The 13,324-nt window shown below is 42.8% G+C and overlaps 1 long non-coding RNA gene across 1 annotated transcript; it reads right to left on the bottom strand.

Annotated features, from left to right (window-relative positions):
* Positions 1 to 291: 291 nt before the first annotated feature.
* Positions 292 to 12,797, bottom strand: LOC122459636. The gene is made up of 2 exons (XR_006280455.1): positions 12,640 to 12,797; positions 292 to 1,012 (listed from the first exon to the last, which is right to left on the bottom strand). It is a non-coding gene; the product is annotated as an uncharacterized LOC122459636 (long non-coding RNA).
* Positions 12,798 to 13,324: the final 527 nt, after the last annotated feature.

Raw genomic sequence — 13,324 nt, 5'->3', positions numbered from 1 at the left:
GGGGGCTGCAGGAAATGGTGTGGGCCAAGGGATGTGCTGGTCGCCACTTCTGGCAGCCCCCATTGGCCTGGAGCGGCGAACCGTGGCCAGTGGGAGCTGCAATCGGCTGAACCTGCAGACATGGCAGGTAAATAAACCAGCTTGGCCTGCCAGGGGGCTTACCCTGGAGGGCCGCGGGCCAAAGGTTGCTGATCCCTGATGTAGCTCTGTATTCAGCTGATGTACTGCTGACACGGATTGTGATTTTTATGAATTTAATAAAGCCTGTTCTTGTAAACTTAAAACTTGTTCTTGTTTTCAGACAAAACACTTTATTTGAAACAAGTATTTAAATCACAATTAGAAATCTTATTGGCAGCCCAGCTGCCAGCAAGAGGCAAAAGACAATAAAACAAAAAAAGGGCTAAATAAACAACTGAAGCAACAAAAGTGCCACAATGCCAAACTATATACAGAGCCACCGCTACGTCTCACTGGTTGCAGAACCGTATGCCCCATATGTGCCTTTTCTCCTTGCCCTTCTGAAGCATGCTGCACATGTGAGCCCCAATTGCACAGGGTGGACTGTTGCACAGGGTACATTTGATTGTTCCACAAACTGTTCATTGCTTGGGTCATGGTCCAGCCAACCCCAGAATCATCCATTAGCTGCCTAGGCTGCAAGATGTGGGAGCATGGTGGGGACTCAATGCATGAATTTCGGACACTAGCTGGAGCTGGGGCCTATAACCTGGTGACCATGAGAGTGAGCAACGTCCTTCTGCTGCACTCTGTCATCCTCCCCTCAACCTCTGGTCATGTTCCAAGAACTGTGTCGCCATTCTCTCCTCATGCTGGATTGCCTCCTTCTCCCTCTGCAACCACTCTCCTCCCTCTGCAGCTGTTTGTCCACGTTGGCTTAAGTGTCCTGGAGCCTTTCATCTCTGATTCTTTTCCTTTTCCCACATAAGCTGAGTTTCTGCTCCGCCAGACTCCTGATTCCTTGCTTCTTGCCCAGCAAAGGTGGAAGGGCCTGCAAAGAAAATGAAAGAGCGCATTATTAACTGACCATGAAACAAAGACATTTCTACCCTTCCTTAGGGGCTGCGTCATGACAAGTTCATAGCTTGATACTTTTTATCACTTGGTTTTATTTTATTCATTCTTTATTCACAAGCTCCAGCAAGCCTCACTCCAAGCCCAGACACATTATGGTAAGATTAATATAATTAAAACAATTAAAATCATTTAAAATCTCCTTAATTCCCCTTCCACCCCCCATGAGTAGGGGGAGATTCCTATGAAGGACCCTGTTACTAGCTTTGGTTTTACCATCCTTTCACTTGCTGCTGCCCACGCTACCATGGCGACACTAATATTTTTAGTGCACTATCTTGATGAAAGCTAGTATGAAAATGTCTCCCTGAGCTGGGAATCACACCTCCACCTCCAAGTGTCCCTTTAGACTCAGGTAGGGCCTTGATTAGACACAGGGGGCATATGTACCATTCTGAAAGACTCCGCTGTGTGTCTAGTGGAATTCCCCATTATAGCACTGAAAATGGTAGAACCTTTCAAAGCAGTAAAGACTTGCATGCGTGTGCTCTGAGAAGAGCACAGTCTGGACACTGAGGCTCTGATTCTTCCTGAACCTTTTCAAGCCACTTATACATGTGAAACGTTACCCAAATCAGAATGGTTGTATTTTATAGCACAGATATAAACGACTACACAGGGGGCAAAGGAATGGAGAATCAGGCCCTAATTGTCACCTCTCCCTCTTGTAAGAGCTCTGCAGGGTCACAGAAACATCAGAGAAACTTGCAATAGGGCTTTTTGGCAGGGGACTTTGAACTTCAGACCTTCAAACTGCAGCTAACTATTGGTAACTTACACTGAAGTGACACAATTAAAGAAAAAGAGAAGGTTCATTTTAAGGAAGTAAAACTAAGGTCTGCTAAATACTATTAAAGAAGGTAGAAAATGAGAAGGAAGAGGAGAGATCAGGGAGTGGCTGTAATTTCCTTTTGGGGGTTATTTCTGAATAGGAACTTAAGCAATCACATTCAAAAGTTGGTGGGGATTTTTTTTTCCCAACCACCTTTACATGATTTAGCACCTTGGAGCTGAGCTGAAAACTACCAACATCTCAAGTTCAATTTGCTTTCATTAAAATCTTAAAACTATCTACCTAAAAATCTAGCCAAACTCCTGCACACTCTGCCCTCCAATAAAGAATAGTCCGATGTGATCAAAGATAGAGTACCTGCTTCCACTAAATCACCTATTGTCTTCTTCTCCCTTTGCTTTCTTTTAACTGTTAAACATAAATCCTCAAGACACAAAATGGGCCATAGCTCCTTGGCCAGGTGGCTCAGTGTATGGAAAACAGGTAAAACTTATAAAAACAACCTAACTGAGTTAGCCACAAAAGGCCCTTTGACTTTTTTCTGTATTATGATGAAAATATGAGAGGTGACAGAAGTACTATGAGATACTGGCTACAATGACAAAATAAAAGGAGTACTTGTGGCACCTTAGAGACTAACAAATTTATTAGAGCATAAGCTTTCGTGAGCTACAGCTCACTTCATCAGATGCATTTGGTGGAAAAAACAGAGGAGAGTTATATACACACACACAGAGAACATGAAACAATGGGTTTATCATACACACTGTAAGGAGAGTGATCACTTAAGATAAGCCATCACCAACAGCAGGGGGGGGGAAGGAGGAAAACCTTTCATGGTGACAAGCAGGTAGGCTAATTCCAGCAGTTAACAAGAATATCAGAGGAACAGTGGGGGGTGGGGTGGGAGGGAGAAATACCATGGGGAAATAGTTTTACTTTGTGTAATGACTCATCCATTCCCAGTCTCTATTCAAGCCTAAGTTAATTGTATCCAGTTTGCAAATTAATTCCAATTCAGCAGTCTCTCGCTGGAGTCTGTTTTTGAAGCTTTTTTGTTGAAGTATAGCCACTCTTAGGTCTGTGATCGAGTGACCAGAGAGATTGAAGTGTTCTCCAACTGGTTTTTGAATGTTATAATTCTTGACGTCTGATTTGTGTCCATTCATTCTTTTACGTAGAGACTGTCCAGTTTGGCCAATGTACATGGCAGAGGGGCATTGCTGGCACATGATGGCATATATCACATTGGTAGATGCGCAGGTGAACGAGCCTCTGATAGTGTGGCTGATGTGATTAGGCCCTATGATGGTATCCCCTGAATAGATATGTGGACAGAGTTGGCAACGGGCTTTGTTGCAAGGATAGGTTCCTGGGTTAGTGGTTCTGTTGTGTGGTGTGTGGTTGCTGGTGAGTATTTGCTTCAGATTGGGGGGCTGTCTGTAAGCAAGGACTGGTCTGTCTCCCAAGATCTGAGAGAGCGATGGCTCGTCCTTCAGGATAGGTTGTAGATCCTTGATGATGCGTTGGAGAGGTTTTAGTTGGGGGCTGAAGGTGATGGCTAGTGGCGTTCTGTTGTTTTCTTTGTTGGGCCTGTCCTGTAGTAGGTGACTTCTGGGTACTCTTCTGGCTCTGTCAATCTGTTTCTTCACTTCAGCAGGTGGGTATTGTAGTTGTAGGAATGCATGATAGAGATCTTGTAGGTGTTTGTCTCTGTCTGAGGGGTTGGAGCAAATGCGGTTATATCGTAGCGCTTGGCTGTAGACAATGGATCGAGTGGTATGATCTGGATGAAACCAATGACAAAATAGTCACTGTGATCTATGGACCAAGTCCTGCCGTTCTTGCATCAATTCTATAGTTCATCCCGCTACAGCAAAGCATTTCTGTGCTTCACTGAAAAGGAATGGACTGAAGTCCCTGCTTAAATACTTGGCTGAAGTTGGGCCTCAGTGCTAATGCAGACAACATGGCTGTGATCTCAGTGGGATGTTGTCTGAGTTAAGCTCTAAACAGGGACTGCAGAATTTAACTCTGTATGTGCAACAGTGTTGTGGGAGAGATTAAGAACAGATATTTTTAAAGATGAAGCAATTATTTCCTCCCCTCATCACTACTGCAATTAATTCAAGCTCACAAGTGCCAGCGTCTAGGATTCAAGAATGTTTCAATATGTCTACTGGTACATGTCTGATCTCATAATTCCAACCAATACATAATATATTAAATGTGATATAAAGGAGTTTAATCCAGAAGCCTTTATCCAGTTAAATTTGGGAGAGGTTTTGTTTGATGAAGAACCAATGGGTATGTCTGCACCACAATAGAACACCTGTGGCTAGCCCAGCTCAGCTCCAGCTACTGTCCGAAATTCATGCATTGAGTCCCCACCATGCTCCCACATCTTGCAGCCTAGGCAGCTAATGGATGATTCTGGGGTTGGCTGGACCATGACCCAAGCAATGAACAGTTTGTGGAACAATCAAATGTACCCTGTGCAACAGTCCACCCTGTGCAATTGGGGCTCACATGTGCAGCATGCTTCAGAAGGGCAAGGAGAAAAGGCACATATGGGGCATACGGTTCTGCAACCAGTGAGACGTAGCGGTGGCTCTGTATATAGTTTGGCATTGTGGCACTTTTGTTGCTTCAGTTGTTTATTTAGCCCTTTTTTTGTTTTATTGTCTTTTGCCTCTTGCTGGCAGCTGGGCTGCCAATAAGATTTCTAATTGTGATTTAAATACTTGTTTCAAATAAAGTGTTTTGTCTGAAAACAAGAACAAGTTTTAAGTTTACAAGAACAGGCTTTATTAAATTCATAAAAATCACAATCCGTGTCAGCAGTACATCAGCTGAATACAGAGCTACATCAGGGATCAGCAACCTTTGGCCCGCGGCCCTCCAGGGTAAGCCCCCTGGCAGGCCAAGCTGGTTTATTTACCTGCCATGTCTGCAGGTTCAGCCGATTGCAGCTCCCACTGGCCACGGTTCGCCGCTCCAGGCCAATGGGGGCTGCCAGAAGTGGCGACCAGCACATCCCTTGGCCCACACCATTTCCTGCAGCCCCCAATGGTCTGGAGTTGTGAACCGTGGCCAATGGGAGCTGCGATTGGCTGAACCTGCGGACGCGGCAGGTAAACAAACTGGCCCGGCCTGCCAGGGGGCTTACCCTGGCAGGCCACATGCCAAAGGTTGCCAATCCCTGAGCTACATTAACAGGTTTTATTAAATTCATAAGCTTCTGTCAAGGTTCCTTCCCCACTCTGAACTCTAGGGTACAGGTGTGGGGACCTGCATGAAAAACCCCCTACATTTATTTTTACCAGCTTAGGTTAAAACTTCCCCAAGGTACAAACTATTTTACCTTTTGTCCCTGGACTTTATTACTGCGACCACCAAGCGTCTAACAAATAAAACAGGGAAAGAGCCCACTTAGAAATGTCTTCCCCCCCCAAAATCCCCCCAAGCCTACACCGCCTTTCCTGGGGAAGGCTTGATAAAAAGCCTCACCAATTTGCATAGGTGAACACAGACCCAAACCCTTGGATCTTAAGAACAATGAAAAAGCAATCTGGTTCTTAAAAGAAGAATTTTAATTAAAGAAAAAGTAAAAGAATCACCTCTGTAAAATCAGGATGTAAATACCTTACAGGGTAATCAGATTCAAAACATAGAGAATCCCTCTAGGCTAAACCTTAAGTTACAAAAAGACACAAAAACAGGAATATACATTCCTTTCAGCACAACTTATTTTATCAGCCATTTAAACAAAACAGAATCTAATGCATATCTAACTAGATTGCTTACTGACTTTTTACAGGAGTTCTGACCTGCATTCCTGCTCTGGTCCCGGCAAAAGCATCACACAGACAGAGAGAACCCTTTGTCCCCCCCGCCTTCAGCTTTGAAAGTATCTTGTGTCCTCATTGGTCCTTTTGGTCAGGTGCCAGCGAGGTTGTCTTAGCTTCTTAACCCTTTACAGGTGAAAGGGTTTTTCCTCTGGCCAGAAGGGATTTAAAGGTGTTTACCCTTCCTTTTATATTTATGACAGCTTCATTGACCCCTAAAATTGTGGGATAAGTGTGGGAGAATTTGTATGTAATAGCTACATTACTCATTCCCTTCATGCATAGCACCCTGCAAACCCTTCATGTGGGTGTACAAGGTATCCCTGATTTCCCTGGCATGTGGGGAAGCATCACTTGGAAGTAACAGAGGAGGAGGAGGAGAAGGACCTCGGAGTATTGTTTGATCACAGGATGACTATGAGCCGCCAATGTGATATGGCCATAAAAAAAACTAATGCGGTCTTGGAATGCATCCGGTGAGATATTTCCAGTAGAGATAAGGAGGTGTTAGTACTGTTACACAAGGCACTGGCGAGACCTCATCTGTGTGCAGTTCTGGTCTCCCACGTTTAAGAAGGATGAATTCAAACTGGAACAGGTACAGAAAAGGTCTGCTAGGATGATCCGAGGAATAGAAAACCTGTCTTATGAAAGCAGACTCAAAGAGCTTGGCTTGTTTAGCCTAACTAAAAGAAGGTTGAGGGGAGATACGATTGCTCTCTATAAATATATCAGAGGGATAAATACAGGAGAGGGAGAGGAATTATTTAAGCTCAGTACCAATGTGGACACAAGAACAAATGGATATAAACTGGCCACCAGGAAGTTTAGACTCGAAATTAGATGAAGGTTTCTAACCATCAGAGGAGTGAAATTCTGGAACAGCCTTTCAAGGGGAGCTGTGGGGGGAAAAGACATATCTGGCTTCAAGACTAAGCTTGTTAAGTTTATGGAGGGGATGGTATGATGGGATAGCCTAATTTTGGCAATTAATTGATCTTTGACTATTAGTGGTAAATATGCCCAATGGCCTGTGATGGGATGTTAGATGGGGTGGGATCTGAGTTACTACAGAGAATTCTTTCCTGGGTGTCTGCTGGAAATAGCCTATCTTGCTTGTCACCATGAAAGGTTTTCCTCCCTCCCCCCCCCCCCCCCCCGCTGCTGGTGATGGCTCATCTTAAGTGATCACTCTCCTTACAGTGTATATGATAAAACCCATTGTTTCATGTTCTCTGTGTGTGTATATAAATCTCCCCTCTGTATTTTCCACCAAATGCATCCGTTGAAGTGAGCTGTAGCTCACGAAAGCTTATGCTCAAATAAATGTTAGTCTCTAAGGTGCCACAAGTACTCCTGTACTTTTTTCTATGTTGTCCCTTATAGGGCACAGTCTATAGAATAACAACTTTAGTACAAAATTTTAAACCCACCTGTAGAATTTTGTCACAGGGATATGATTCCTTTTTACATTCTATAGGCAAGTTTAAAATTTTGTAGAAAGGAGATCATTCTTTATTAAACTCTGTGGGTTTTTAGAATAATCCTATTTAATTTTTATAGAAACCCTACTTGTTTTAACCCTAGAAAATTCTGTAGGATTTTTCCTCAAGGCTATCACAGAAATATTATGTCTTACTTATTCATTTCAGTCTTCTTACAATTATGGCAAGTTTATCACAAACAGAAACACTTTTCCCTACCCCTTCTCTGGGGCATTGTATTACTACATTGGCTCCTAGTTTCCAGTTCTTCCCCAGGCAACTGTTTACTAAGGGTTTGTCTACACTACAAAATTAAGTCAACTTTATCTAATTCGACCTCCAGCCTCCGAATTAATGAAGTTGATTGTGCGTGGCCACACCATGCTCATTGTCTCAATGGAGTGCATCCTCACTAGCAGCGCCTGCATTGATGCACAAAGCAGACACCACCTGGAGGCCAATTAAGTCGAATTATACAATGCTGCGTCTGCACTGCCTCACAGTCGACCCATGAAAATCAAACTAAGCGCTACACCTTTCGCAGAGGTGGATTATAGAAGTCGACATTAGAGGCAACTTAGGTTGGCGTAAAGGACCTGGTAGTGCAGACACATACATTAACAGGTCGACTTAAGGTATCTTCCTTCAACCTAACTTTTTAAAGTAGTCCAGGCCTAAGCTTCTTTCCTTATAGGGAGGCGGGACAGCCTGGCAATCTGGCAAGTTCTTGTTGGAGTTTATGTCTCACCTCACCCTTCCCCTCTCACACCAAAAGAGGGATTTTTAAAGGTCCCTGCGAGCCTTTAACTGGCCTCACGTGTCTCTAGTTAACATGAGGTAACCTTTTATCACTCAGAAGCAACAGGGCCTTCACCATTCTAGGGCTGATATATCCGCCCACTTCCTGGAACCCAACAGGACCACTCTCTTATGTCTGTCAGGATTTGTCACAAATAATATAATGCATATTCATTTCTATCCTCTGAACACTGACTTCAGTTGAATTACACAAGGTCAGAACTGGACCTCTCAGTTGCACAATTGACATTAAAACCGCATATTGCAGTTGAGTCATATTGCCTAAATGTCATAACAGTCGCTAGACCATATAGGCTGACTGTTGGAGTTTTGAACCAACATTCAGTTTACCTTTTATAATGGAGCTTTTGCTTGCACAGTAGGACTTGTAGATATCTCATTGAGAAGACCTGACTGAGACAGTTTTGGGGATTTTTATGTCAATATCAAATAAGGCACAGTTGTTGACTGAAAGACCACACACTGCAATTGTCTGCAGAGTGAAAAGTCCCAAAGTAATTCATTCATCTGGTAAATGAGAGAAAAGGTAAAACCAAAATGAAACTTTAAAAGGCAGTTGAAGGGGGGAAGTTCTGAAAAAAAGCAAACCTTTGGCTCTGTTTGCAAACCTCAGGCAGGATATTACTGAACCAGGGAATGTTTCAGAGAGTTGCAGCTAAAGTCCATTTTTATGCCCTATATAATCATCATCTCTGGTCAGTTGTACCAAATCTGAGGCCAAATAAAACATACACAACACACACATTGTGATTTTTATTTGACTAAACATATGCAGCCATAACTTCATCTGTGTCAGAGTTCCAGATGGTGAGTTAAAGCCACCTTTGTGCTCCCCCAATCTCTGGAGCTATCAGAGACTGATTCCCCTAGTGTAACATAGAGCAAAATCAGGGATACCCCAGATTCTGCCAATTTGTAATGTTCCCAATGGGGCTGTTACACTAGCTGAGGATCAGTGCAGTGCACTACAGCCTCCCCCTTTCCCGCTCCCAGCATGCCCCCAAGCAGGGGTAAAGGTATTCTCACATGCCCCCAGCATCTATCCTATAAGGAGAATCTGCTTTTTAAAAATCATGTAGGGCAGTCTTATTTTAAAATGCTGACAGCAATACAAACCTGGAGTGTTTATGTAAAGCAGTAAAGCAGCAGCAGTTGCTAGTGGCAACAATAAGAAACCACAATCTAATCTGGGGATATTTGTTTCTAATTTGTCATCTTGATTTTGATGAATGGTAAGAGCCTCTCAGAACATCTTGTTCTGCTCTGTGTACGTGTGTGTGCAGGCACAAAAAGCGTAACTGGTCACTGCATCAAAATATCTAAAAGTACTGGGCCAAATTCACGTAGGGGGAGCTTGTCTGAAGAGAGTGGAATTATACCAGAAATAAACTGGCCTCCGCATGGGATTTGTTTGGAGGATAGGTCAGGAGGAGAGAGTATATGGGATCATAGCTCTTTCCATTTAAAATTTAGTGTTTATAAGAGCTCTGTCATGGATGGCACTGTTTGTTATCCAGGAAACTGGAACCACACAGACAGTGGTAGGGCAGGTTTCCCCACCCTACCCAACAATGGGCCTCAATGCTGAACCCTTATGGGTAAGAAGCTAACTTAATCTCCCTCAGTAGTCTCCATCAGTAGAGTCAATTGCTGGACTCTCTCCTGAGACATTATCATCATCATGTTCCTATTACATGTCTGGCGTTTAGGGCAGTGACGAAGCTCCTCCACTCCTGTCCGTTTCTGGCAAGACTTTCAATGGTTCCCCAGCTGTGCCCAGGTTTTTCAGCATGGCTTCCACAGCTCTTTGCTATGTTGTTTTCGCTTACTTTCAGGTGTCCATCTTATTGCTACTCTGGTGATGGTATCAGTTTCCATCTGAAGCACCTGGCCAATCCATCTCCAATGCCTCCTGGCAATGATGGTGCTCATATCCTCTTGCCTGCACTGTGTCAATAGATTTTGGTTTCAGATTGTTCTGGGCAAAAGATACAGAGGATTTTTCTGAGGCAGGTTGGATGGAATGAAGACAGTCTGGATATGTCATACTTTCTCATTCCCCAGCATTCTGCACTATAAAGTAATGTTGAAAGTATGCAGCTGTCAAGACTGAATCCCCACTCTGTCACACCAAGTGCAGGAAGTGGGGGGGCCCACAAGGATTCTAAAAATTAATACTTGCCACTCCGGGCTTGTATTATACTCCCAAAGTTATAGCTTTTCTCTGACCTTGGCTTGGTAAACGCTGCCGCCACCCAAATGCAAAAAAACCCAACCCTTTGAACCCAGGAAGGAGCACTTGGGAATTCCTCTCTGTGGGGTAGCCTCAAGCCCTTCCACCCCATCCCACCCCCCCACGGGGAAGAGGTGAGAAAGAAAACAAAGGAAATTAGCTGTGGCTACCAGCTAATCAAACACCACGCACAAACCTCTTAGAACACCAAAAATCCAATCCTGTTCTTAAAAAAGGTAAATTTTATTAAAAACAAAAAGGAAAAAATTACATCTGGAACTTAGGCTTTTTTCTAGATTTTAAAAGAGCAATTCCAAAAATCAAGCACCCAAAATAGCTTTCTTGGGGGTTCAGCTTAAAGGTTACAAGAAAACAAAAGCATCTGGGTTTAGCACAGAGGAGATCCACAAGCCAAAATAAGAAATAAACCTGATAGCATCTAACTAAACATTCCGTATCCAAATTATTTCTTCTAGGTATGGAAAATACTTTTTCATACCTGGTTCAAACCTTACACAGCATTCCTGCTTATAGCATTGCTGCTCTGTCCCTGCAGCCCAAAGAACAACAGACAAATTGAAAGTTTCTTTCCCAAATGTAAAAGTTCTAGCCTTCCCATTGGCTCTTTTGGTCAGGTGCCTACTCCTTTTCTTTTACCTGTGGGCTTGTTACCTTTGCAGGTAAAGCAAGCAGAGAACAGACCCCAAGAGGAATTTTACTGCTAACTGGCTGGTTGGGTGTCCAAAAGGGAGCTCCCCCACCCATTCAGTTATCACAGCAGCTCTGATAAATCTTGAGTTTGGTTTTGGTGCTGTATTTTGATGATTTCCAGACTGTATTTAAGCTCCTGAAGGTGTTCCTGGCTTTACTGATTTTGTTTTGGATGTCCTGGCTTCTTCCACCATTCTGTCCAAGTATGTGAATGTTTCTATATTGGTGAGAACATAATCCTCTATCCGTACTGATGATGGTGAGGCAATATTAAAGGTCATGATATCTGTCTTATTGCTGTTGATTTTCAGTCCCATTTGCTGGCTGAATGCGTTGCGTCAAGTTGTTTTTTCTTGTATATGATGTTGGGTATGTGATAGGAGACCAACATCATCTGCGAAGTCCAGGTCTTCAAGGGATGAAAGAGTGTCCATTTAATGCCTCTTGGCTTGTCTTCTGTTGTACGCTACATTACCCAGTCGATGGCAATGTTGAAGAGAATTGCAGACATGACACACCCTGACGTACTCCTGTTATGACTTCAAAACTGAGCTCACTGTGATCAAGACTGCATGTAAAGTTGAAATAGAAGCTTTTGATGATGTTAATTATATGGAAAATAATTCCATATGCCTGCAGAATGCGCCATAAGCTGGTCCTGTGAATGCTATCAAAAGCCTTCTCGATGTCTATGAAATTTATGTAGAGTTGCCATTGCCATTCTAAGCACTGTTCTATTATGTTTCATAGAATAAAGATCTGGTCTGTGTAACCACAGTTTTCTCTTTTCTGAGAACGTTATCAACTGCCTCTGATATACACTGAACTATGATCTTACACAATACTTTGCTTGGCACAGATAAAAGTGTGATACCACGCCAGTTATTATAATCACTGAGAGTTCCTTTCTTTGGTATCTTCACTATAACCCCATTTGTCCACTCATCTGGCACTTTTTCCCTTTCCCAGACAGATGTAAATAGAGGGGCCAGAATAGATGCTGCTAATTTAGGATTTACCTTGAACAATTCTGCATTCAAGTTATCCTTGCCAGGAGCTTTCCCATTTTTTAAGGATTTGATGACTTGAATGATCTCTTCCTTAGTTGGGGTGTCTGTGTTGATATCAAGATCTTCTTTTGCCTCCTGGATGTTTGCTTCCTCTTTAGGTGGCTCCCTATTCAGCAACTCTTTGAAATGCTCTGTCCAGCGCATTTCTTGTTCTTTTTCAAATGTTAGTAAGTGGCCTTGTTTGTTCCTCATGAGAGTGCTTGTTAGTGTCTGCTCTTTATCACTGATAAGCCATGTCATTTTGTAGATGGTTCCTTGTTCACCATGAGCAGGTGCATCCTCTGCTTGTGTAGCCAAATTATCAATATAATGCCGTTTGTCCACTCTCTTAAGGCGTTTGACCTCCCAGTGTGCCTTGCTAACTGCTTGTGGTATTTGTCCTTTAGCTTCTGGGATTTTGTGTCTAAAACATTTTTCTTCAGGGCTGGTTTCTATGGCGTTCCATGTGGCTCTCCTGAGACAGCCTGTGTCAATTGTGGTGATGTTTTTTGAGATGTGATCACCTGTCCCCTGGAAACTAGAGCAAGACTATTCACATTATAGGCCACATTCCATGAGACTTTAACTACCCTTGAAGATTCCTTACCTGAGTATATTTTTTAAGCAATAGTCTGGTGGTGGTAGGTGGTTGCGAGGCATGGGGTAGCTTGACCCATGTTCCAGTTTAAGAATGGGTGAATTGAGATGGTGAATTGAGACCAATTTCCTGAGCCACAGAGTCCTTGGCATCTTTTCTTTTTATTAGATCTATGTGAAATATTCACAACAAAACCCCAAATTACACTGAGATTTAGTTTTGTGACAAACTCGTATCAGATTTGTTCAAAGGTCTGTGAAAGTTTGCAAACCATTTGAATAAATGTAGGCCAATTTATGGCCAGAAATCAAGTGCAAATAGCAATTTGACATGAAAACCAGGTTCTCTCTGATTCTCACTTTGAGATTTTGGATTAGTTTCATGCCTAATTTGAAAGCAAACCTCAGGGTGTAGAGGCAGGGAGAGACAAACCCACACATAGCAAAATCTAAAGGAAATATTCACCTGAATCTCTGCAAATCAAAACCAAGATTCACACTATTCTGGTTTCAGTAGCATAGAGAACACCGACTATCCCTCAAAGCAACTAAGCTTGGCAAAAAAACTAAATCTAGGTTTCTGGTACCTAAATGGTTAATATGCAGAAGCAGAATTTATTTACCTGATAGAATAAGAAGCCAAACCTGTGGGTATAACAAAAAAGTGATAGAGTAACTTCTCATTGAGACATATT

This window comes from Dermochelys coriacea, chromosome 3, assembly GCF_009764565.3.
Source record: "Dermochelys coriacea isolate rDerCor1 chromosome 3, rDerCor1.pri.v4, whole genome shotgun sequence".
Classification (NCBI taxonomy): Eukaryota; Metazoa; Chordata; order Testudines; family Dermochelyidae; genus Dermochelys; species Dermochelys coriacea.
Note: the sequence above shows the minus strand (reverse complement) of the source record. Positions and strands in the feature narration are given on the sequence as shown.